Consider the following 27288-nt stretch of genomic DNA (forward strand, 5'->3'; position numbering starts at 1 on the left):
CTCTACCAATATCTAAACCTTAACCCTCCCCCTACCGATGCCTAACCCTTAAACACCCCCTCCGCCCAGTGGTGCCTAAATCTTAACCTACCTGGTGGTGCCTAACCTTTGACACCTTCTGGTGGTGCTTAAACTCACCCTCCTCACCCGCTGCAAAGCTGCAATTAGCAGCATTACACAAAAATGTGGGTGCCCATAGGCGCCCAATAATATAGTGGGCACCAGGGTTAATCTATTTTATTCGTATCAGTGAATAATGGCGCACAGCGCCTATGCATAAAAATGGCGGTGCATTAAAAAGATACGCTTATTGCTATTTAACGTTAGTACTGCATAATAATGGTGCACAGGGAAAAAAGAAGAAAAATGGCACACAGTACCATTATTTATCAATAGCGCCGTTCATATGCCAAACAGCAGACATTATTGCGCACAGTAACGTTATTTATCAATGGCGCCCTACATAAGCCAAACTGCAGACGTTATTTAACTGCAAAACGGTGAATGGATTTAATGTAACACTGTCAAGGTTAGGGTTAGGCACCATCAGAGGAGATTTAGGGTTAGGCACCGCCAGGGGGTGGTTAGGGTTAGGCACCACAAGGGGGTGGTTAGGGTTAGGCACCACTGAGGGGGTCTTAGGGTGAGGCACCACCAGGGGGATGGTTAGGGTTAGGCACCACCAGGGGGGTGGTTAGGGTTAGGCACCACCAGGGGGGTGGTTAGGGTTAGGCATCACAAGGGGGGTGGTTAGGGTTAGGCATCACAAGGGGGTGGTTAGGGTTAGGCACCACCAAGGGGGGTCTTAGGGTTAGGCACCACCAGGGGGGTGCTTAGGGTTAGGCACCACCAGGGGAGTCTTAGGGTTGGGCACCACCAGGGAAATGTTTAGGGTTAGGCACCACCAGGGGGGATCTAGGGGTTAGGGATAGGTACAGAGAGGGTTCTGTGTGTTAAATAAAATAAACAGAGCTAAACAACAATAAGGCTTTAACAATAAATAGCGATAAGCGACAAATGGATTAGCGGCAACACTGTGCGCCATTATTTGCAGGCGCCATTTTCAGATGGATCCATTTTATCTGGTGCCTCCGAGAGCCCAAATTTCTGTGTGGTGTCATTAATCGCGGTTGTTTTAATTGCCTCATTCTTACCAGGGTACCTCTGGTGCCCTTTTTTCCTGTTTTACTTATCCCACTTAGCAATTGCTAAGACATCTCTGCCATCCAGTGCAGTGTGACTGCCTTCCTTATCCATCTTCACATCACGTCTTTCATGACAAGACTAGGAGAGAATGGATTAAGCCCAGTACCCATGACGCAATTTTCCTGAAGATTTTTCCAATGAACAGCTATACTTTGAACCATGAGCGATTGTTTCCGCAATCTGGCAACATGGGTACAGGCGGGCGATCACGTGAACCTCGTTTAGTGCCGCTCAGCAATAACTACCCTCATGGCGTATCAGCCGCACAAAATACCAGAATCGCTTGACTAAAAGGTGCCCCAGGACCCCCAAATCCCCCAACCCCTTAAAGAGACTCTAAATCTCGCTTCAGAGCTCATAGTTAGCAGGGGCATGTGTGCCCCTGCTAAAACGCCGCTATCCCGCAGATAAACGTGGGTCCCTTCACCCCCAAACCCCCCCCCCCCCCCGCAAAACTTGGTCGTATATTTGGTCGTATATTATCTCTTCCTGGAGGCAGGGCTAACGGCTGCAGCCCTGCCTCTAGTCGCGTCTATGAGACGCGCATCGCCGCCTCTCCCCCGCCCCTTTCAGTGAAGGAAGACTGAGAGGGGCGGGGGAGAGGCGGAGCTACACATCTGATAGACGCGCATGAGGCAGGGCTGCAGCGGTTAGCCCTGCCCCAATGCGGAAGTGCTCCCCGGCTGCACGGAGGGGATTTGGGGGTGAAGGGACCCCCGTTAAGCTGCGGGATAGCTGCGTTTTAGCAGGGGCACATATGCCCCTGCTATCTATGAAGTCTGAAGCGAGATTTATTCTCGCTTCAGACTTTCTTTAATCTCTAGTTATCTGGCTTGCAGTTACTGCCATGTATCCCCTTTTCTTATTTCTCTCCACTTCAAATACAATAGGGGAATGATAGCTGAGTGAGTTGGGCGCCCCCTCCTACACTGCTCCCTAAGGCTGGAGCCTCTCTCGACTTGGCCCGGCCCTGCGCTTGACTTCCCTTCCACAGCTGTTGTGTGATGTTGTGCATAGCCGCTGGCCAAAAGATGGATGTGGGACATTCGTTGTGAGGGAAACGTCGTTGGAGCTTTACAGAAGGGAGAACAAAGGCTTATTTGCAGACAAACGGATGGGATCCTGAGGCTTCCCTCTCTTTAGGTAATATGAAATTCTAGGTATATTTTATTGTAAAAATACACCCAGAAATTATTTTTTTTACGAACTCATAGCTACTGTGCCATCAACAGGGCTGGCAGGGTGATGGGGTAAGTCTCACTCATCAAGTTTAGTCTGTAAAGGCCATTCAGCTGTACACACAGGGGGAGATTTATCAACACATTACTGACAGTTTTTGTCTTCTTAATCTGTTCTAACCAGCAGGGAGAACAGGTCTGCATGATCATAAGAACCTTCTTAAATCCTAGGTAATAGTGGCAATTTAGCATGAATTTCTAGAGCTGCACTACAGGTAAGAAAAGTGAAAATCCATCCCTAAACTGGTGCAGATTAAGAAGTGCTTGATAGCAGTTCTACAAATGTAGAACTGCAGGCTAGACATGATTGCAGAGTGCAGGCTAGACAGGATTTGTGATGTGCTCCTCCCACCTGCTAAATTCCTCCTCAGAGCCTGCTGCTATCAATACAGCAGGTGTGTTGGTTACCTCAGCAACAGCAATTCCCCTCACATACTGCACTGTCTGAGAGACCTTCCTAGCTCCTCCTATTATACAACAGTTTTAGAAGGAATCTGCACCATCTAATGATTTCTTAAGATGCCTGAGACAGTTCTGCACGGATTTATAAAAAACTACCAATATGTTGTCTCAGACACTCTTGATAAATCTGGCCCTCAGAGCTGTGAGGCTTGTTAGATGAATGAATCCATGTGAGAAGGGGTATTCCCTGTCAGCTCTACTAATGTCAGAGGAGCTAGGAGATAATAAAAAAATGACATTTCTCAGTATATTATTAGCACAAAGTGTATTGACAAAGTTATTCAGTTGCTATTACATGTCCACAGTGGTCATTTTTTTCACAAGTGTACAAAATAATTAAATGGAGTACAGTTAGCAGAATTTTGAAACAGTGAACAAACAAATGCATATACCTCTGGGAAGGGAGATGCTTTTCTGAGAAAACCTAACAAACCCAGCATGTGAAGAACAGGTAGATATTTGCTTTGATATGACTATGGGTTATATACAGTGCTGACTGAGATAGATGTCAGTGTTATATAAATGCATAATGCTAATGAGAAAGAAAAATGGTGAAAAGTAATTGTAATAGTCCTAGTAAAGGGGAAAAAATATAGGAAACTATGCGTTTGGTGTTCACACTTCTGTTTTCCCCAAGTAACAAGCTTAGATGAAAGCCCTTGCTGTCCAAGAAAAGACCTTTGTGTGACTAGCTGTCTGAAGCTGGATCTGAAGACTGTAACATGTCATCATTTACATTGGTCATGAAGGTATAAAAGAGATGTTTAGCACAGCTAATATTAAAGAAGGACACGACACACCACAGGCTTGAGCACTATAGCTTGTACTTCACAGGAATTCAGGTGCGCACGCTATGTTATCGGGCGGAGCATTTCCTGAGGTGTGAAACTAAGTGTATGCAACCAAATTGCACTGAAATACAAGCTATCCTGCTTAAGGCTGTGGAGTGACATCTTTTTATTTAATATTTAACGTTGTATTAATTGCTTAACATGATTGATGGACCTGTGAGACGACTGCCACAGCTCTCTGACCAGTTTATATCAAGGTCAGTATTATACCTTTAATAGTGTGTCTCACAGTCCCCTAATATCATACCGTTAAAAATAATACAAATGGTTCTTTACTCCATATCATTTTTATTTTTAAACTTTCACCTTTTTCAAAAAATAAAACATTAAATATCGTACCTGTTGCAGTGGTTCACTATTTCACTGGAGCAGATTAATTTGCTGTTGGCAATCAGGTACCTGATCACCGCCACCTGCCAAGTTAGTCACATGGGGACTACAATGATGAGGACCACTTACAAGTAAAAGGAGAGAACAGCTGTGTGCTTATCCTCACCTCTATACTGTATCATGAATGATTGCCTTGGGTAGAGTGGATATGGTATAACTCAATTACTCAATTACCGGTATTCAGAGATTTCAGCCCCGAAGAGCAGCTTTAAGTGTAAGAAGGATATGACTGAACATCTTTCATTCCATTAATTATACATTTCAGGTACATTCCTGAAACAGCAAGCATGTTTTCTTAAAAAACGTATAAAGTTTTCTGTAGATAACTTATACAATGTTTATTTTTATGAAATTCATTTAGAAATTATTTAATCAATGTTTGCTAATTGTGAGCCCATATGAAAAGTCTGCTTTTGCAAACTGGCATGCATGTATATCCACTGGTCACTTAGTAACTTTTCCAGTTACTGTCTTTTTGTAAAGCTGTGGTCCTCCTGAGTGCTTCTATTGAGGGAAAAGCTGCATTGTTCGTTTTTTCAGTTAGATATTCTGCTTGAGCCCTTCATTCTTTCTTATAAAATTATTAAGTATATGTTGCCAGGAACAGTAAGCAGAGGGAGGTAGCAGATCAACACCCATGAAAAAAATAGAACAATTTTAGCAGAGTGCCAAGACCTGGCTATTTTTATGTACCTCTCGGACAATAACATCAAAAGTAGAAATTAGGTCGGCATGTACCTCCATGTAATCAAATAGCTCTTTAGTTCATCATATTCAAAATAGGTACAAAAACCAAGGGACTGCATCTCAACCACAGCTCGCTTTTCAGGTGGTCAAGCCATTCCTCAGGCTGAATAGACACTGCATGTGACGCCGGGCGACGCCCAGTCGTCCGAGGATTCGCGGCCGATTGTCCGATCGCAACCGTGATCGGAAAACTGACATTCTTTATTTTTAAAATAGAAGTTTTTCCTTCCTGCCTTCCCCCCCCCCCCTTTTGCCATGAGGGCTGAATGGGCCTGCGTTAGCATATGGCTAAAGCAACCTGGTTTAGCAAGAAATCCTGTTAAGGCTCCCGGAAAAGCTCTGGTGACACTAATGTGCTAATTGGGCAGAGCTGAAATACCAACAGAGTCTATTCAACAGGGGAAGCTAGCACAACATGAGGTCTATTGACACCTACATTCCTCCCAGTCTTGACGGCACCGACTAAACTGAGTATGGAATGCATGGTGTTGATAACTTTGTCACATTTTGCAAATACCATCCATGGGAGGAATATGAAAATTACATAATTTTGTTTCCCTAATTCTGTAGAATATGGTGATACTAGACATAGCCAGGTAACCCGAGCAGGGGCTGAGATATGAATAATGGGGTCCCCGTGCGCCCCAAATATTGCAAGTTTGATGTCCTATGAACGTGTATTCTCAGCCCAATCTGAATATGAAATCGGTTTGCATGTGCGACAAAACCCCGGCGGGGTATGAAATTGGACATATTTTGTGGATGGCTGGAAGTTCCTCCCCTGAGAACTCACTGCCTGACACGCCCCTGGGCTGAGCTTGAGACTCCGCCCAGAAATGTCAGTGCTCAAAACTGATTGCATGAGGACCCCCAGCCAATTCCCCCACTTTCCATCATACCGAAAAGACTGCCACTGCTTGGGGAAATAGCAGTGGCCATCTTGCAGGCGGAGCAACGGCCATGTGGTTCGGCCATATTGCGAACTAACTGCAACAAAGGAACTTTGTCTTTTCCCGAACGGACTTTCCACAGAATCATAAGTATTCGTTCTTTTTATCCCTTTTTCTTTTATGTACTGTGTTATCACTGTCTCTCATCGTTTAATTGTTCACGATTGTCTGTATATATTAATTATTTATATTGTAACAAATAAAGGCTTTTTAAAAGGTCTTTACCTCTCAGTAAAACCTTCTATTCAGTATACACAGACGAGACCTAAACTTCCGAAGGGACGCTACTGTTTTGATAGATAGATAGGAATTGCACAGTTTTAACCGGTTGTTTGTTTCACAGGTCTATAGCCAGTTAGCAGTTTTCTCTGGGCTGATAGAAAACAGAGATGGTGGCAAATCTACCCCTGGGTTGGAGTAAAAGTGTATTTTCGTAACCTCACAGGCTCCCTACTGCGTCGTGACGCTCAAACTCCGCCAATTCTACGCAGATTGCGTCCATAGCTCTCAATCTGTGTGCTAGAATCGGATCGGACGGTTTTGCGTGTTCACGGCCAGTGGGGCTCTTGTGACAGGTCGGCAGCGTTTGGGATCTGTGTGTGCTGATAGTATCTCAGGTAGGGCTATCGAATTAGCCCTATCGAGAAACGAACTAATTCGTTGGTAGTGACTGAGTGCAATATATTTTTCATATATACAGAGAGACTGTGTAACCAGTACCCCTCCCCTAAGTTTTCTTTTATTTGGCATGGAAATGTCCGGGAATTACAAGGTCATGGTCCTATCCGACCTGCAGAGTCTGTGCGAGGCGAGAGGCATGGACATCCGCGGCAAGAAACAGCAGGACCTGATAACGGACTTGTACCGATGGGATAGCCAGAATCTGCGGACGCTGGAGGTGTCCACTGTGGAGGACACCGGCTCATCTAACGCAAGTCGAGGGGAACCAGAGACTGAAGATCCTGTGCGTACCGAGGTTGAGCAACCCGCGGGCAATGCGGCAACAGATACGCAGGAGGCTGTCAGTGTGATCCCCGACCCCAGAACCCCTGAAAGTACTCGCCTGGAACCGGCCAGTACTGGACTGTCCAGTTATGTTGATCCAGTAATGCAGCAGGCATTGCAAAAGCTGATGGAAACTGATGTGGACAAGTACCTGCAGTACATGGCGGAGCAAAAGCGAGAGGAACGCCAATCTGCAGAGGCGCGGGAGAGACGACAGCATGAGCTGAACATGGCGAAAGTGCAGCAAGCCAGCCGGAGTTCAACGCCCAGCCTCCCTGCTGAAGGGACTGCCGCTCCAGTAAGTGCAAAATTTAAATTTGCTATTATCGAAAAGGACACTGACATTGACTTGTTTTTGAGGTCTTTTGAAAAGGCCTGCCGTCAGTATCGTCTGTCCCAAGACCAGTGGGCCAGACATCTGACACCCTTGCTGCGCTACAAAGCGCTTGATGCTTTCTCAGAGCTGCCTGTGGAAAAGGACAATGATTATACCGCTATAAAGGAGGCTATAATCACTAAGTACCAGCTGACGCCAGAAGCCTACCGGAAAAGGTTCAGGTCCTGGCAGAAAAAATCTACTGATTCTTATCGAGATGTGGTCAGCAGTCTGCTCACCACACTCCGCCAGTGGACGCTAGGCCTCACTAAAGGGTCTTACGGTGTCCTGGAGGACTTAATCGTCCTGGAGCAGTTTCTGAACATTTGCCCGGCTGATGTACGCCAGTTTGTGCTGGAGCGCCGACCGGCGTCAGCGACGGTCGCTGCAGACCTCGCTGAGACCTTTGCAACGACCAGGGTGCCGGAGACCCGCAGGACTGCCCCATCTAGCTGGAGAGGAGGTCAGTCCCACAATTTTGCAGACTCTCCTACCTCTGTGAGCCGTGCGCCCCAGAGGCCCTCCAGCGCAGCTGCTGCGTCCAGGCCTGCAGTAACAGAGGGCATCACCTGTCACTTTTGCCGCAAGCCCGGACACATGAAGTTTAACTGCCCGGAGCGGAGGCAGACAGCGCCAGCTCCTGCACCACCTACACCTCGCCCACGGCAACTGCCGCCAGCCAGCGCACCCCAGCCGGGAGCACCCAACAACGTCATGTTCGCAGGTGGGAGAGGGATCCACTCCGCTACGAGCAACCACCAGCTGGTTACAGTGAACGACCAGCTTGTTACCGGTTTCCGCGACACTGGAGCGGATGTCACCCTGGTGCGTGCGCACCTGGTCCCGACGGAAAATATCCTCCCTGACAAATACCTTACCCTCACTGGAGTGGGGGGCACTCTTTCTCGCATTCCCCAGGCTCGGGTGTCCATCGATTGGGGGGTGGGGGTTCAAGAGAAGGTTGTTGGGGTCCTGGACCAACTGCCGGTCCCAGTTTTGTTGGGGACCGACCTGGGCAAGCTTGTGTCCTATTATGAACCTGCCCCAAGCCCCTCAGACTGCCAGGAGGGAGACGGACTCTCCGCCCACACTAAGGTACTTTGCACCAAGGGGCAAGAACAGGGGGGAGGTGGGTTGAATGTGCCCAGTCCAGGGGTACCGAGTCCAATAGTACCTGTGTCACAGGTACCTGTGTTTGATATACCGATTGTTTGTGATGAAAATGTTGTTGTACCTGTCACTGTAATTCATGCATGCAGCCAGGATGTGAGTAATGCCAGTATGTGCCAGTCTGAAGGTGTACCTGTACTGGCAGTAACACGCAGCCGCGCTGCTCAGAACCTGGGCTCAGAGCAGGTGGAAGAGGTTCCGGCCTCCTCCCCCTCCTCTGACCACAGGGATGGTAGCCTTCAGCCACTAACTGCATATGCCACGGGCCAGCTGGCTGAGAGCGAGAGTGCTGCATTTGTGCAAGCACTCCAGACTGACCCTAGCCTCGAGGCACTCAGAAGGCAGGCTTCGGAGCCCCTCACGAATGAAGATACCTTCAAGGTATATTGGGAAGGTGGTAAGCTGTACAGCGAGCCTGTACAGCCCACCGAAGGTGAAACAAGTGTGGGTACCAAGTTGCTTGTGGTACCCAGTGCCTTCCGGGGGCATGTGCTGAAGTCCGCACATGACATTCCCCTGGCAGGGCACTTGGGAATCCACAAGACACTTGACCGTATCCAGGGTCATTTCTACTGGCCCAGGATGCGGATCGATGTGACCAACTATTGCCGCTCATGTACTGTTTGCCAAAAGGTAAAACGGGCTGGGAACCCCCGCAAGGCTCCCTTGTGTCCACTGCCAATCATAGGTGAGCCCTTTCACAGAGTGGCAGTCGACATAATTGGACCATTGCCCACTCCCAGCAGCAGTGGCAAAAGGTACATCCTGACGGTGGTGGATTACGCCACCCGCTATCCTGAGGCCATGGCGCTTTCCTCCCTGAGGGCGGACAAGGTAGCAGACGCGCTACTTAACATTTTCTCCCGAGTCGGGTTCCCTGCGGAGATGCTCTCCGATCAGGGATCCCAGTTTATGTCCGAACTCATGGAGGCCCTGTGCAAAAAGATACACATGACGCACATTGTCTCCAGTCCCTACCACCCGCAGACCAATGGACTGTGTGAACGGTTCAACGGGACGCTGAAGCAAATGCTGACCACGTTTGTTGAGTCGCAAGGTGGGGACTGGGAACGATACCTGCCTCATCTGTTGTTTGCGTACAGGGAGGTGCCGCAGGAGTCAACCGGGTTTTCCCCGTTTGAACTCCTGTATGGGAGGAATGTCCGAGGACCCTTACAATTGATGCGGGAGACATGGGAGGGCAAGGGCGACCCCACTGATGTCTCCGTGGTCGATTACGTCCTCAAGTTCAGGGACAAAATGGAGTCCCTGTCCGCAGTAGTGACCAACAACCTGGCCCAGGCTCAGGCCAAACAAAAAGCATGGTACGACCGCACTGCTGGAGAGCGGTCATTTGATGTGGGTGACAAGGTATATGCCCTTCTTCCCGTGAGGCAGAACAAGCTGCAAGCAGCCTGGGAGGGGCCTTTTACTGTAGTGCAGCGGTTAAACCCTCTGACGTATCTAGTGAACATGGGGGGCAGGAAGCAGAAGAGCTTTCATGTAAACATGCTGAAGGCCCACCATGACAGGACCCAGTATGCGCTGCCAGTGTGCAGCCGGTTAGAGCAGGGAGAGGCAGACCCCCTGTTAGACCTGCTGGCTGACGTACGAGATGTGGACGGCGACCTAAACGTCAACCCACAGCTCGCCTCAGCCCAGCAAGAGCAGTTACAGAAGGTGCTGGGCCAGTACCAGCACACCTTCTCCGGTATCCCGGGGCGGACCAGTATGGCGGTGCATGGGGTAGATACAGGTACCCATCCCCCCATCAGGCAGTCCGCTTACCGTGTCTCTCCCGAGGTACAGGCGGACATGCAGAAGGAGGTGAGGGAGATGCTGGAGTTAGGGGTGGTTCAAAAGTCCAGTAGTGCCTGGGCAGCCCCTGTTGTCCTGGTCCCCAAGAAGGACCAGACAACTCGGTTCTGCGTAGACTACAGGAAACTGAACGCCATCACCACTACAGACGCCTACCCCATGCCTCGCATTGATGAGCTGCTAGATACACTGGCATCAGCCAGGTACCTATCAATCATGGATCTGAGCCGGGGGTATTGGCAGATACCACTTGCACCTGACGCGAGGCAAAAGTCGGCCTTCATCACCCCTTTCGGCCTCTTCGAGTTCACGATGATGCCCTTTGGGATGAAGAACGCCCCCGCCACGTTTCAGCGGGCCGTGAACGACCTGCTAGAGGGAATGCAAGGGTTCGCTGTAGCGTATCTGGATGACATTGCGGTGTTCAGCCCCACCTGGGAAGAACACCTCAAACACCTGTCCCAGGTACTAGAGAGGCTGGCCATGGCCAATCTGACGGTTAAACCGAGTAAGTGTCAGATTGGCATGACCGAGGTGCAGTACTTAGGTCACCGGGTGGGGGGTAACACCCTGAAACCTGACACGGGAAAGGTGGACGCCATCCTGGCATGGCCTCGACCTATCACGAAAAAGCAGGTCCAGGCGTTCCTGGGGACCGCCGGCTACTATAGGAAATTTGTTCCCGCCTATAGTACACTGGCGAAGCCCCTGACCGATGCCACTAGCAAGAAGCACCCCAAGGTTGTTAGCTGGACCCCCGCTTGCGAGAATGCCTTCCAGGCCTTGAAGCAGGCCCTCGCAAGCGCCCCTGTGCTTCAGGCCCCAGACTTCAGTCGTCGGTTTGTGGTGCAAACCGATGCCTCTGACTACGGTCTCGGCGCAGTCCTCAGCCAGGTGGATGGAAAGGGGGATGAACACCCTATCCTCTACCTGAGCCGGAAGCTCCTGCCCCGAGAGGTAGCCTACTCCACAACTGAAAAGGAGTGCCTGGCGATCGTGTGGGCCCTACAGAAACTGCAGTCGTATCTGTACGGCCGCTCCTTCACGATCGTCACTGATCACAATCCCCTGAGTTGGCTAAACCGTACTGCTGGAACCAACGGCAAGCTCCTACGGTGGAGCCTGTCATTGCAGCAGTACGACTTTACGATCCAACACAAAGCAGGCAGCCGACACCAAAACGCTGATGGGCTGTCGCGGTGTCAGGGGGAACCCGACCCAACAGCGCCAATAGCTGCTACGGAAGGCGTCCTGTTGACACCTCCCTGAGCAGAGCTCGGGAAGGGGGAGGTGTGACGCCGGGCGACGCCCAGTCGTCCGAGGATTCGCGGCCGATTGTCCGATCGCAACCGTGATCGGAAAACTGACATTCTTTATTTTTAAAATAGAAGTTTTTCCTTCCTGCCTTCCCCCCCCCCCCCTTTTGCCATGAGGGCTGAATGGGCCTGCGTTAGCATATGGCTAAAGCAACCTGGTTTAGCAAGAAATCCTGTTAAGGCTCCCGGAAAAGCTCTGGTGACACTAATGTGCTAATTGGGCAGAGCTGAAATACCAACAGAGTCTATTCAACAGGGGAAGCTAGCACAACATGAGGTCTATTGACACCTACATTCCTCCCAGTCTTGACGGCACCGACTAAACTGAGTATGGAATGCATGGTGTTGATAACTTTGTCACATTTTGCAAATACCATCCATGGGAGGAATATGAAAATTACATAATTTTGTTTCCCTAATTCTGTAGAATATGGTGATACTAGACATAGCCAGGTAACCCGAGCAGGGGCTGAGATATGAATAATGGGGTCCCCGTGCGCCCCAAATATTGCAAGTTTGATGTCCTATGAACGTGTATTCTCAGCCCAATCTGAATATGAAATCGGTTTGCATGTGCGACAAAACCCCGGCGGGGTATGAAATTGGACATATTTTGTGGATGGCTGGAAGTTCCTCCCCTGAGAACTCACTGCCTGACACGCCCCTGGGCTGAGCTTGAGACTCCGCCCAGAAATGTCAGTGCTCAAAACTGATTGCATGAGGACCCCCAGCCAATTCCCCCACTTTCCATCATACCGAAAAGACTGCCACTGCTTGGGGAAATAGCAGTGGCCATCTTGCAGGCGGAGCAACGGCCATGTGGTTCGGCCATATTGCGAACTAACTGCAACAAAGGAACTTTGTCTTTTCCCGAACGGACTTTCCACAGAATCATAAGTATTCGTTCTTTTTATCCCTTTTTCTTTTATGTACTGTGTTATCACTGTCTCTCATCGTTTAATTGTTCACGATTGTCTGTATATATTAATTATTTATATTGTAACAAATAAAGGCTTTTTAAAAGGTCTTTACCTCTCAGTAAAACCTTCTATTCAGTATACACAGACGAGACCTAAACTTCCGAAGGGACGCTACTGTTTTGATAGATAGATAGGAATTGCACAGTTTTAACCGGTTGTTTGTTTCACAGGTCTATAGCCAGTTAGCAGTTTTCTCTGGGCTGATAGAAAACAGAGATGGTGGCAAATCTACCCCTGGGTTGGAGTAAAAGTGTATTTTCGTAACCTCACAGGCTCCCTACTGCGTCGTGACGCTCAAACTCCGCCAATTCTACGCAGATTGCGTCCATAGCTCTCAATCTGTGTGCTAGAATCGGATCGGACGGTTTTGCGTGTTCACGGCCAGTGGGGCTCCTGTGACACTGCATCTCAACTGCAGCCACTGTTTCAGATAGTCTAGCCCATCCTCGGGCTGAAAAGACACTGTATCTCAACTACAGCCCTCTGTTTCAGAGAGTCAAGCATTTCCAGAGGCTGAACAGACACTGCATCTCAACTACAGCCACTGTTTCAGGCAATCAAGCTCTTCCTCAAGCTAAAAAGACACTGCATTTCGACTATAGCTCACTATTTCAGACAGTCAAGCCTTTACTCAGGCTGAACAGACATGCATCTCAAGTACAGCCCGCTGTTTCAAGCAGTCAAGCCTTTTTTTCAGGTTGAACAAACCCAAGGGTGTGTTTAGCCTGAGGAGGGGTTTAACTGCGCGAAACAACAGGCTGCAGTTGAGATGCAGCCCCTTAGTTTTTATTCTTATTTTTAAATATGATGAAATAAAGAGCTCTTTTACTGAAATATAACCTATTTGATTACATGGTGGTACATAAACATGAACTTACCTTAGCAAGACTTCCCCTTTCCTTGCATTAAGGATGTTATAAGAAAAAGCTTCTGGTTCTCGACATTACGGGGCTTTCCTGCAGAACCTGACCAAACTAATTTCCAACATGTATTTTTCTATTCCTGTACTGCTTTCTTTACTCTCTACACTTTTCATTATCTTCATACATTTGAAATGTATCATTCATGTCCATCTGAGTCGTCCTTATTTCCACAAGTGCTCCCTTATCCTGTATGGTCATACCACCATAACATGGCCCGTATTTTTCTCCTTGTCTCTGACAAACAAAAACCACTTTTTGCAGAATTTGCTAGAATTTGTTTTGAATGTTACTTGTATCCCATCTAACTCCTCTGGCTGTCCTTGAAGTTTACTGATCTCTTCGTCAGCCACGTCTTGTCATAAACCTTGCTGATTAGAACAACAGAAAGTCATTTTCTCATGTGAAGGATTTTTTTTCCATTCTTTTTCAGTTTTAGTAATTACAAAATCTTCTCAATCGTGGTCTTACATCTTTGTATGTCCACTAAGCCCAGACCCTATACATGAGTCCTAAGCTGGGCTCACGTATAGTTAGCAGAAAGCTTCCAAAAACAGAGTAAAACTTACCACAAAAAGTATTAGACATATATACATACAAAAGTCTTTAGACTGCCCACCAATCATTATGAACATGATTTCTGTGACAAACATACATATTCTTGTGATGTATCTAAATAGTAATAATGGTAAGATGTGGATATAGACCTTATCCTGGAGGTAAGCTGCTTATCAATTGGACAAGGGCTTCCAACCTATTTAGTTTTTTCTTTGATTCTGATATAATTCACCTCTGATCAGACATGAGGTGGTCTTCCATTCTGATCATCTCTTGTAATAAAAAACTGTAAACATTTAACAGCAACCGTTTTCTCTTAGTGTTCATAATGTGTTCTGATTCTACCAGATAAATATTCAGGTATGCACGGTCTGTTTTTTTTTGTTGTTTAGGTTCATTATTTACTATTTGCATACTACTATACAAGTTAACTTGTAATTTAGATAGTCTGCGGTAATTCTTATCGTAGCACCAGCTCTAACATACTTGATGTTCAGGTTTCTACTGTAATGCTTTCAAATGTAAGCATCCTCTTATTGTTTGTTTGCTTATGACATTGTACATTGTTTACTGCTCATGCTTATATATGCATTATGACTGTGATAATTTCATTTTTCCAATAAAAACTTATTAACCCTTTCCACTCAGAGTTTTTTCCTAAAGGGAGTCATTTCTGCTCGGGAGTTTTTTTTTGTTTTTTTTACAGAAATGCACTCTCCCTCTTACTCTCTCTCCCATTTTAACATGGAACATAACATGGTATATCTTATTTTAAAGAACACATTATAACGTTTCATTTACCTTATCTGGACAGTTTGGCATCTTCTATTGGCTGGTAGCAGAGAAAAAAGCCAAGGTATGGTAAAATTTACAGCAATTTCCTGGATGTAACCCTGGCTTGCATGAGCAAGTTTCACAATAATAAGTGGTTTTATGCCTGCCACCCGGTGTCTTCATGTCACTACACACAATGCAATCTTTGGTATTTCGATTGGGAATTAGAGCAATGAAATGCTGGCTACTATTTAGACGCTCCTCCACGTCCATTGCATAGGATGCCATTGCTCCTCTATGCAACTTTGCAAGCAATCTGCAAGGAATCTGCATGGAATTTTCAGAAAGGAATCTGCAAGAAGGAATCAGCACGGAATCAGAAAGGAATAAGTAAGGAATCTGCAAGGAATCAGCAAGCAAAATGCAAGGAAAATTCAATGCATTGGTCACTTCCTGGTAGCGCTGATTGCGCACTTCCGGTTTTAGCCAGGGGGGTACTAAAGGTGTAGGCATGTAGTCTACATGCTGGGGCACACTAGGGGAGAGAGATCGGGCATTGTTGGGGGACCGATCTGCCTGCAAACCGCCGCTATATTAATGTCCCGCTCTGCGGGACATACGAGTGCAACGGGAAATTAGCGATGTCCGCTATGCGGGACATACGAGTGGAGAGGGTTGAGAAAAAAACCATTCAGCTATGCAAGGGTCAGTTTCCCTCCAGATGGGACCTAGTCAGCAGAGATGGGAAGGTCCTCCAGCACCCAAGGCTGAGACACCAAAGTGCACCCCTCCATCCCTCCCACTCCAGCCGTCACACACTGATTGCTATTAGACTAAGAGGTGCCCCTGGGCCCCCAACACCTTAATCTTTAGTTATGGCTGGCAGTCACTGCCATGTATCCCCTTTTCTTATTTCACTCTGCTTCAAACACAATAGAGTAATGATAGGTGAGTGAGTTGTGTGGAGCCTCTCTCATCTCTGCCTCGGGTCGGCCCTGCTAGTCAGACTATAGCGTAACTATCACTGAAATGGAAATACAGCCATAAAACTCTTTCCTGGCAGAGACCAGATTCTGAGTGAAGGGGCTAGTCATTAGTTCATCTATTTAAGCTCTGGGACACGGAAAGACTGTGTGAAAGACTGTGTCATATAATTGAGACAATAAAACATTAAACCTACTTTTTTATCTATTATACAGAAAATAAAACTGAATGGCTGATGACAAAATAGGAGACATGTGATGAATAGGAGACATACTAATGAAAGGGAAGTGTCTGTTTGAAAAAAATCACTGTACAGTAGTAATTCAGTTACTTATGATCTTATGATGAACAATTGTACCCAGGCCATTTTACTATCTCTTATTAGAATAAGCAATACTATATCTCTTTTTACACTTGTTTCACTTTACTTGATGATATGTCAACAGCATGCACGAATAATTGGGCCAATGCTTATAATTCAATCACATTTCAGGAGGCATAGCTGAGGATTCCAGCAAATCTGTCCATGTCTGTATCGTATTATATGCAAGATTAAAATGCTTCTAGGAAGTGCAAATGCATTGAATCGAAAGATTGTCTGATGTGAATGATACCTTGCATAAAAGAGCACTCAGAAGACCTGCGATTAAGAATTGTTGACTTGCATAAAGCTGGAAAGGGTTAAAAAGTATCTCCAAAAGCCTTGCTGTTCATTAGTTCACGGTATGACAAATTGTCTATAAATGAAGAAAGTTCAGCACTGCAGCTACTCTCACTAGCTGTCCTGTAAAGATGACTGCAAGAGCAGAGCGCAGAAGGCTCAATGAGGTGAAGAAGAATCCTAGAGTGTCAGCTAAAGACTCAGAAAAGTCCCTGACATATGCTAACAACCCTGTTAGCGAATCTATGATGCATAAAACACTAAACAAGAATACAGTTCATGGGAGGATGTTACAGAGGAAGCCACTACTGCCCCCCCCCCCCCCAAAAAAAAAAGAAAAACAACATTGCTGCATGTTTAAAGTTTGCAAAAGAGCACCTGGATATTCCACAGTAGCACTGGCAAAATATTCTGTGGACAGTTGAAACCAAAGTTGAGTTGCTTGGATGAAACACACAACACTATGTGTGGAGAAAAAGAGACACAGCACTAGTGTTGGGCGAACAGTGTTCGCCACTGTTCGGGTTCTGCAGAACATCACCCTGTTCGGGTGATGTTCGAGTTCGGCCGAACACCTGACGGTGCTCGGCCAAACCGTTCGGCCACATGGCCGAACTAAGAGCGCATGGCCGAACGTTCCCCGAACGTTCGGCTAGCGCTGTGATTGGCCGAACGGGTCACGTGGTTCGGGCCCGAACGCGCTCTGATTGGCCGAACGGTCACGTGGTTCGGGTAAATAAATACCCGAACCACGTCATATCTCCGCCATTTGTCTGTGGGTTTAGCTTTGGGTAGGCAGGCAGGGTAGTTCGCTCTCCAGCCACGCTAGCCAGGGTCCCCCCCAGTCATTGTGTGTCGCTGCTGGGAACAGTAGTACACCGCTCGCTCAGCCACACTATATATAGCATTGTTTACTGCCACTGTGTACCTCGCTCAGCCACGCTATATATATAGCATTGTGTTTTCTGACACTCTGTGTACACGGCTTAGCCTGACTAATATAGCATTGTGTGTACTGCCACTGTGCACCTCGCTCAGCCACGCTATATATAGCATTGTGTGTACTGCCACTGTGCACCTCGCTCAGCCACGCTATATATAGCATTGTGTGTACTGCCACTGTGCACCTCGCTCAGCCACGCTATATATATAGCATTGTGTTTTCTGACACTCTGTGTACACGGCTTAGCCTGACTAATATAGCATTGTGTGTACTGCCACTGTGCACCTCGCTCAGCCACGCTATATATAGCATTGTGTGTACTGCCACTGTGCACCTCGCTCAGCCACGCTATATATAGCATTGTGTGTACTGCCACTGTGCACCTCGCTCAGCCACGCTATATATAGCATTGTGTTTTCTGACACTCTGTGTACACGGCTTAGCCTGACTAATATAGCATTGTGTGTACTGCCACTGTGCACCTTGCTCAGCCACGCTATATATAGCATTGTGTTTTCTGACACTCTGTGTACACGGCTTAGCCTGGCTATATAGCATTGTGTGTACTGCCACTGTGCACCTCGCTCAGCCACGCTATATATAGCATTGTGTTTACTGCCACTCTGTGTACACCGCTCAGCCAGACTATATACCGTTGTTTACTGACACTCTGTGTACACCGCTCAGCCAGACTATATACCATTGTTTACTGACACTCTGTGTACACGGCTCAGCCTGACTATAAAGCATTGTGTGTACTGCCACTGTGCACCTCACTCAGCCACGCTATATATAGCATTGTGTTTTCTGACACTCTGTGTACACGGCTTAGCCTGACTATATAGCATTGTGTGTACTGCCACTGTGCACCTCGCTCAGCCACGCTATATATAGCATTGTGTTTACTGCCACTCTGTGTACACCGCTCAGCCAGACTATATACCGTTGTTTACTGACACTCTGTGTACACCGCTCAGCCAGACTATATACCATTGTTTACTGACACTCTGTGTACACGGCTCAGCCTGACTATAAAGCATTGTGTGTACTGCCACTGTGCACCTCGCTCAGCCACGCTATATATAGCATTGTGTTTTCTGACACTCTGTGTACACGGCTTAGCCTGGCTATATAGCATTGTGTGTACTGCCACTGTGCACCTCGCTCAGCCACGCTATATATAGCATTGTGTTTTCTGACACTCTGTGTACACGGCTTAGCCTGACTATATAGCATTGTGTGTACTGCCACTGTGCACCTCGCTCAGCCACGCTATATATAGCATTGTGTTTTCTGACACTCTGTGTACACGGCTTAGCCAGACTATATAGCATTGTGTGTACTGCCACTCTGTGTACACCGCTCAGCCAGACTATATAGCATTGTGTTTACTTCCACTCTGTGTCTGCTGGGCCTGGGAACAGTAGTACACCGCTCACCCGCCACTGTATAGCATTGTGCTCTGTGTCGCTGCTGGGAATAGTGGTACACCGCTCACCCGCCACTGTATAGCATTGTGCTCTGTGTCGCTGCTGGGAATAGTGGTACTGTATAGCATTTCTGTACTGCCACTGTACTGCTGCCAGTCAGCGTGTACTGTAAGGATAAGTGAAATGAGGAAGAAATCCGGTGAAAGAGGAAGGGGCAAGGGAAGAGGTGTTTCCCCTGACGGTTCACGTACAGGCCACAGGGGAGCACCCAAGAAAACCCACTCAATACCGCCCATGTTGTCCAGGACAACAACCCTCACAAATCCAAAAGAACAGGACCAGATAATTACTTGGATGACCTCTCAAGCGTCCAGCAGTGGGTTAAGCAGCACCAGCACATCACGCACGAGGTCCGAGTCCTCAGCCACTTACAAGGAGCCAGTGGGCACAAAGCTGACACAACCGGCAGCGACACCACGCACACAACTGCCAGATAACCAGTCCTATGAATTACCTCAGGACACAATGGGGTATTCACAGGAGCTATTCCCAGCCCAACAAACTTCCACCTATGAAAGGTCAATGGAGGAACAGCCAGAAATGTTGTGCCCGGATTCACAACCATTAACTGTGGGAAATGCACCGCGCACTGAAATACAAGGCGAGTCCGAGGAGGACTCGGAAACCCAAATCCCAGAGCAAGTTGGGCAGGAGGGGTTGCAATTGCAGGAGGTCGGCCGACAAGATCTGGAAGACTACGTTGGAGTGAGCTGCGCAGAGGTTGTTCTGGGGAGCTCTACTCCACGGCGGCGGCCCCCCACAATGACATATGACGAGTTTGAGGAGATGGAAGAGGAGGGTATGGACAATGTGGACAGAGACCCAGATTTTATTTGTGAACGAGAACATCGCCGTCGTAGCAGCAGCACAGATGAGTCTGTTGAAGAACCCACTGCTGCACGAGTTCGCCTTGTGCCACAAGGTAGGCGGCGCGCAATTTCAGGCACCACAAGCGTGGAAGTTCAAGTGAGAGGCAAAAGAGGAGGAAACAGAAATCGCCAGCAAGGAGGCAGGTGCTCCAAAGTCTGGGCTTTCTTTGAAGACTGCACTGAGGATGTTACCATGGCGATTTGCAAGGTGTGCAAGACTCGCCTGAGCAGGGGGAAAAGTATTAACAACCTCTCCACCACCAGCATGAGCCGCCACATGCTATCCAAACATCCCACTCTGTGGGCAAACGCGGCAGGACAGGGTACCAGCAACACTGCCTCCCTTGGGTTCACCAGACTCACCACCAGACCCGCCTCAGCAGCAGCAGTAGCCCAGCCATTGCGTGGTTCACAACATTCACAAACATCAGACGACGCTGACACTGTCACTTTCCGGAGTAGTGCTCGAGGTCTCCCAGTGTTCATCAAACACAACAACCAACAGCCCTTCCGTGTGCAGCGCTACGGTTCAGTTGTCTGTGTCGGAGATGTTTGAGCGCAAGAGGAAATTGCCAGCAAATGACCCCCGGGCCGTGGCAGTAACAGCCAGCATAGCCAAGCTTCTGGCCTGCGAAATGCTGCCATATCGAGTGGTGGAGACAAACAGCTTCAAGGGCATGATGTCAGTGGCCATCCCATGTTACGTGGTTCCCAGCCGCTACCACTTTGCGCGCTCTGCAGTGCCTGAGTTGCATGAGCACGTGGTCAGCAAAATAACCCGAAGCTTGAAGAATGCCGTTGCCTGCAAGTTTCACCTCACCACTGACACTTGGACGAGTGCGTTCGGACAGGGTCGATGCATCTCCCTTACCGCGCACTGGGTGAACCTTGTGGAGCCTGGCAGTGATTCCTCACCTGCTACGGCGCGGGTGTTGCCCACGCCGCAAACAGCTGCACCGCCGTCCCTCCCACTGGATAACAACAGCAGCACCTACCTCTCTGACTCCTTCTCCTCCAACGCATCTCAAAGCTGTACCTCATCCGGAAACGCTAACCCAGCAGCAGTAGGATCGTGGAAGCAGTGCAGCACAGCTGTTGGCATGCGTCAGCAAGCGTTGCTGAAGCTGATCTGCCTTGGGGATAAGCAGCACACAGGGGAGGAAATTTGGAAGGGAATAAAGGAACAGACGGATTTGTGGCTGGCACCGCTGGACTTGAAACCGGGCATGGTTGTGTGTGATAATGGGAGTAATCTCATTCGCGCTTTAAGGTTGGCTAAGCTGACACACATCCCTTGCCTGGCGCACGTGATGAACCTAGTAGTTCAGCGGTTCCTGAGGACATACCCAGGCGTGGCCGATCTTCTGTTGAAGGTGCGTCGAGTGGCCAAACATTGTAGAAATTCCAGTACTGCTTCGGGGGCACTCGCCAAGATGCAGGAGCGCTTCAATCTCCCCCACCATCGCTTGCTGTGTGATGTCCCTACGCGCTGGAATTCTACGCTGCACATGCTAGCACGCTTTTGTGAGCAGAAGAGTGCAGTGGTCCAGTACATGACGGCGCAGTACCGAGGCGCATCCGGACAGCTGCCAAGCTTCTGTGGATCCAATTGGGCCAACATGTTGGACCTCTGCCAAGTCCTCCAAAATTTTGAGCAATCCACGTTGCTTGTGAGCAGTGACAACTCTTCAGTCAGCATTACCATACCACTGCTGTGTTTACTGAAGAGGTCAATGTTGAAAATCAAGGAAACAGCTGTCATGATGCAACTGGGGGAATCTGAAGGAGAAAACGATCAGCGTGATGGTACCAACATCAGGCCATCCGCCTCAGGGAACGCTGGCCCCAGCAGCTATGACGAAGAAGAGGAGGAGGAACAGCTGGAGTTGGAGCAGGAATTTCATGCCACCACTGACGAGGGCCAGAGCGGTGCACGTTGGACTTCCACAATTCAACGCGAATGGTCAGCAGAAGCAGACCAGGAGGAAGGTGACGACTATGATGCATCACAACAACTATCACAACGCTCACAAGAGGATGATGAGGATTCTGGTAGGACTCTGGCACACATGGCTCAATTCATGCTAGACTGCATTGAACGTGACCCACGCATTGTGCGCATTCTGGACAACACCAATTACTGGGTTTATACCCTTCTGGATCCACGGTACAAACACAATGTTCCAAAACTGCTTGAAGAAAGAGTCAGACAGGTCAAAATGGAAGAATACCAGCAGGCCCTTGTGGAGACTTTAGAGAGGAGATTGACATCCTCCCCCTCCTCTAGCCAGTTGTACGCAGACAGACTGACTTCCGCAAACCCAGGACGACCAGGAGGGCAGCAAACAACGCAAGCCGCAGCTAGTGCCCAAAAGGGAATGGTATCGGCAGTGTCCTTGGAGTGGGAAAATTTTCTGACACCCATGCAGCAGCAGCCCACTGAACAGCAAGCGTGCAGATCCACCTCCAACACCGATCGCCTGGAGAAGATGGTCAAGGACTACATGTCAGATGACGTAGCTGTGTCGAACAATCCATCTGCACCCTTCAACTATTGGGTATCGAAGCTAGACACCTGGCACGAACTGGCAATGTACGCAATAGAGGTGCTGGCTTGCCCGGCAGCCAGCGTTATGTCGGAACGTTGTTTCAGTGCTGCCGGAGGCATCGTCACAGATCGGCGTATCCGCCTCTCCACAGAAAATGCAGACCGTCTGACTCAAATTAAAATGAATCAATCCTGGATTGGAAATGACTACGCAACACTCCAGGACCCCAACCAAGTAACATGACCAATGAACATCTGGGATGGTGTAGCATTTCCGGTCCCTGTTTATTGAACCTCTCATCTGTATTACATTTATGACTGCATGGCGGCAAAAAGCATTGCTGCTATATCCGCACGCTTTTTGTCCTCATGCAAGGCCTAGGTTGTTGTGTCTCAAAAACCGTGGCCTTCTCCTCCTGCGCCTGCTCCTGTTCCATCACGTCTGCTGCTGCTGGGTTAGCGTTGCCGCGTGGTCCCTGTTTATTGAACCACTTATCTTTATTACATTTATGACTGCATGGCGGTACAAAGCATGCTATCCGCACGCTTCTTGCCCTCATGCAAGGCCTGGGTTGTTGTGTCTCACAAAGCGTGGCCTTCTCCTCCTGCGCCTGCTCCTGTTCCATCACGTCTGCTGCTGCTGGGTTAGCGTTGCCGCGTGGTCCCTGTTTATTGAACCACTTATCTTTATTACATTTATGACTGCATGGCGGTACAAAGCATGCTATCCGCACGCTTCTTGCCCTCATGCAAGGCCTGGGTTGTTGTGTCTCACAAAGCGTGGCCTTCTCCTCCTGCGCCTCCTCCTGTTCCATCACGTGTGCTGCTGCTGGGTTAGCGTTACCGGTCCCTTTTCCTGGAACCTCTTATATGTATTACATTTGACTGCATGCCGACAAAAAACATGTTACCTGTGCAAAGAAAACAGACATTTCCCGCATTTAAAAGACAGTTTTCCCTTTGAAACTTTAAAATCGATTTTCTCAAAAACTATAAGCTCTTTTTGCTAATTTTTTTTTCCTCTTGTACCCACTCCCAAGGTGCACATACCCTGTAAATTTGGGGTATGTAGCATGTAAGGAGGCTTTACAAACCACAAAAGTTCGGGTCCCCATTGACTTTCATTATGTTCGGAGTTCGGGTCGAACACCCGAACATCGCGGCCATGTTCGGCCTGTTCGGCCCGAACCCAAACATCTAGATGTTCGCCCAACACTACACAGCACACCAACATCAAAACCTCATCCCAACTGTGAAGTATGGTGGTGGTGGCATCATGTTTTGGGGCTGCTTTACTGTGTCAGGGTCTGGACGGATTGCTTTCATCGAATGAAAAATGAATTCCATAGTTTATTAAGACATTTTGCAAGAGAACTTAAAGAACAAACGACACCCATGCTAACCTAGAAATAAAAAACACATATGTAAGTAGATAAATACTACTTCTACTTATACAGTATAACAGATGTATTGTGCTATCCACGTAATGATTCCTTTGAATTTTACAAAGGAAAAACAGAAAATCTTATTCTAGGCAGTGCAGACATCATATCCTCCCTGACTCTTGTTTCTACCCCTCCTTTCTCTTGCTCATTGTGTATTCATTAACTGCCCTCCTCCCGGAGTCTTTTTTTTTATTTACACATCCAATCACTGAGTCACCTCAGTCTTGCTTGTAAACACAAGTGATCATCTAGGCAGGGAAATAAATGGAAGAGGAGGAATATATTATAGATAAAAATAACTCAGCATTCAAAAGAACTCCCAGCATTCAACTTTTTGGCACTGTTTGGCACTAGGGCAAGTGCTCCTAAAGTATGTGATAACTCCAAACCATAACAGCAGAAAAGGTTTTGAATGCAGGATTAGCATCTTTATCACTTAATACACTCAGACCAGTTGCTGTTCAAATTTGATTTTTATGGTGACAATACCGCTTGAAGGCCATCTGTCCACCAGCTGAAGCTCAGCAGAAGATGGATGTTGCAACAGGACAACGACCCAAAGCATAGAAGTAAATAAACAACAGAATGGCTTAAACAGAAGAAAATACACCTTCTGCAGTGGGCCAGTCAGAGTCCTGACCTCAATCCGATTAAGATGCTTTGGCATGACCTCAAGAAAGCGATTTACAATAGACATCCCAAGAATATTGCTGAACTGAAACAGTTCTGTAAAGAGGAATGGTCAATGGTCCTGATCGTTGTGCACGTCTGATCTGCATCTACAGGAAACGTTTGGTTGAAGTTATTGCTGCCAAAGGAGGTTCAACCAGTTATTAAATCCAAGGGTTCACATACCTTTTTCACCTGCACGGTGAATGTTTACATGGTGTGTTCAATAAAAACACGGAAACATTTAATTATTTGTGTGGTATTAGTTTAAGCAGACTGTGATTGTTTATTGTTGTGACTTAGATGAAGATCAGATCACATTTTAAGACCAATTTGTCCGAAAATCCATATAATTCCAAAGGGTTCACATACTTTTTATTGCTACTGTATGTGAAATGTAATATGCTAGCTGAAATAGACCCATAAAGTAGCAGACCAGCATAAGACATAATGCTACTTACAAACCATTGCTGTAACAAATTATCCATGCAATGTGCTTGTGTTGACAGCTATGCATTATCCTCTAAGCCACAGAACATACTTCTGTAGGTGATAGAAAATATAATGCACTCAAATAACTGGGGCTTTTGGACAGCTGGCAATCCATCAGAATGTAATTTCCCTGTTTATTTTCATCAAAACTTCAGATCTCTGCAGGGGACAACTTCCAATACTCCAGGAAAAACACATGATTACACTTTCAAACTACTGCTTGATGCGTTTGATCTGCAGGCTGAATTGCAGCTGTCCTTTAAAATTCAGCTTCTTAAAGCTAACCGGAACTGAAAATAAAGTTATGAGTTAATTAATTGTTTGCATAGTATTTATTATTAATAGAAAGTTCCTGGAGTCTTATTTTCAATTTAAAATGTGTCTGAGATGGGGCTAATTTATACATACCTGGGGCTTCCTCCAGCCCCCTCTGGCCTCATTGCTCCCTCGTCATCCACATTCTCCTCCTCCTTCACACGCAACTGGCCCCAGAAAATCCTCCAGTTAGGGCCAGTCGGCACAGGCGCAGTCCAGCCAGGGGCACTCCCCTGTCTCGCTCCTGTCACTGGGTGGATTCTGTGCCTGCGCAGTAGTACTGTGCAGGCTCAGAATGCTCCCAGCGACGTGAATGCGGCGGGAGCACGCATGCGGCCAGGCCACCCATGCGCAGTTGGCTCCAGACCAGAGGACTTTCCAGGACCAATTGTGGGCGAACGGAAAGTCGGAGGAAAACAACGTGGCTGCGATCAGGCCGGAGGGGGCTGGAGGAAGCCCCATGTATGTATATTTTGTCTTTATATGACCATCTCAGGTTCCTTTTAAGGGCTGAAATTTTGTGTGAAATGTAAACAACAGCCATGTGAGTGTGATGTAAAATCTTGTGCAATTATCTCCCATACAGTAGTGTTGGTGTTCACATTCAGAACATCGTTCCGAATTCACCCAAACATCACATTCCGCACCATTCAGCACTGAACCTGCGGACAAGGTCAGAAGGAGTTCACTTACTTGAACTTCACAGTGCGTTTCACGTGAATCCATAGTTTCACCTTTTACAGCCAAAAGAAGGAAGTATCAGAGTCATGTGAAAAGCAATGTGAAGGGCAAGTAAGTAACTCCTCCGGCCTTGTCTGCAAGTTCAGTGCTGAAGTGTGGTGTTCGGGTGAATTCTGAATGATGTTCTAAACTTGAGCAGCAACGCTACAGAAATAATGAGCTTTTGAACTTGTTTTGCTAATGCTGTTATCAGGAGTGTTTGTTCAGCCAGACGTTACTGTTTTGGCTTCTATTTACTTTTCAAGAGAGCTGCAGTTTGATTTCTCTAACTGCACGGATAAAGCACTGGTCTATTAACCCTTGCAACAAATGGAATACAGGCAAGTTCTATGTAGGATGAAGGCTGTTTTTGTACCTGCAATCCTACTCTATATGCACGTGTCCACAAGGGGACAAAAATTTGTTCAGGGCAGACATACTTGGTAGCTGACAAACACCCCCTCTTGAAGGAAATTAACCACAATAGCATAAAGGGAAACCTGTTGACGTTGCTTACGATGAGATGTAAACTGATTAGGACAGACTTATGGTACATTTTCTTTGTTAGTTGGACTAATACGATGCATTGACAGGTTGATTCTGCAGCACTCACCACTTCTTGCCTGGTTTTATGATTTTTAGCATTAGCATCTAACCACAGAGTTCATGGGGCAGAATTCTAAAGGCCAATAAGAGTGTCCCAATAACTTGTACTAATCCTCAAAGCATGCCTAACATCAGTATTAACCCCTACCCAGACATAACCTTTATAAAGTACTCTATAATTTACCTAACCCTAACATTAAAACTTAAAAGCAAATCCCGGAAAACCTATTTTCTCCTATTCACTACCTCCTTTCCCCTCACGCACTACGAAATGTAATACTGTCTGATGCATGTTCATCATTTGTTCTCACTTGGAAGGGAATGGGGAAATGTATCACTTACTTAGAGTTTATTTTTCAGAATTCATGAATACAAGTTGAAACGTCATGTGATAATTTTTTTTAATATCTGAAATATAATATCTGGTGTGGATGAGGATGGGGCTAAAGAAAGTTCGCTTTTCTGGCTATTCTCCCCCAAAGGGAACCAGAGATGAAGCACCCTCATGTGTTTTAGCATATATATCTGTAGGAACATTAGAGAAAACACCTATACTGCTCTCTCTGTTAAATTCTTCACTGCTCAGCCTGCTTAACAGCCCTGATAAAATCCCGGACTGAGCATTCAGTCTGGCTTTGCTCAGGAACCGTTATAGCTCTGTCATTATAGCAGAGCCAGAAGGGGACAGGCTTGGGCTTGAAAAGACATCAGAAAAGATAGACTCAGCTATAATAATTCCTGAGCAAAGCCAGACTGAATGCTCAGCCTGGGATTTTATCAGGGCT

The 27288-nt window shown here is 47.3% G+C and overlaps 1 protein-coding gene across 2 annotated transcripts in view; it reads right to left on the minus strand.

Annotated features, from left to right (window-relative positions):
• IGSF10 (immunoglobulin superfamily member 10) overlaps positions 1-27288 on the minus strand; it is a 163123-nt gene that overhangs the window by 108943 nt on the left and 26892 nt on the right. Inside the window, exon 2 of one of the 2 annotated variants that reach the window (XM_068280839.1) lies at positions 13388-13800. The exons of the other annotated variant lie outside the window; for it this stretch is intronic. The gene's annotated coding sequence lies outside the window, so the exon portion shown is untranslated. The remainder of the gene's footprint in view (positions 1-13387; positions 13801-27288) is intronic. 2 annotated transcript variants of the gene reach the window in all.

Source organism: Hyperolius riggenbachi, chromosome 4 (genome assembly GCF_040937935.1).
Source record: "Hyperolius riggenbachi isolate aHypRig1 chromosome 4, aHypRig1.pri, whole genome shotgun sequence".
Taxonomy (NCBI): Eukaryota; Metazoa; Chordata; class Amphibia; order Anura; family Hyperoliidae; genus Hyperolius; species Hyperolius riggenbachi.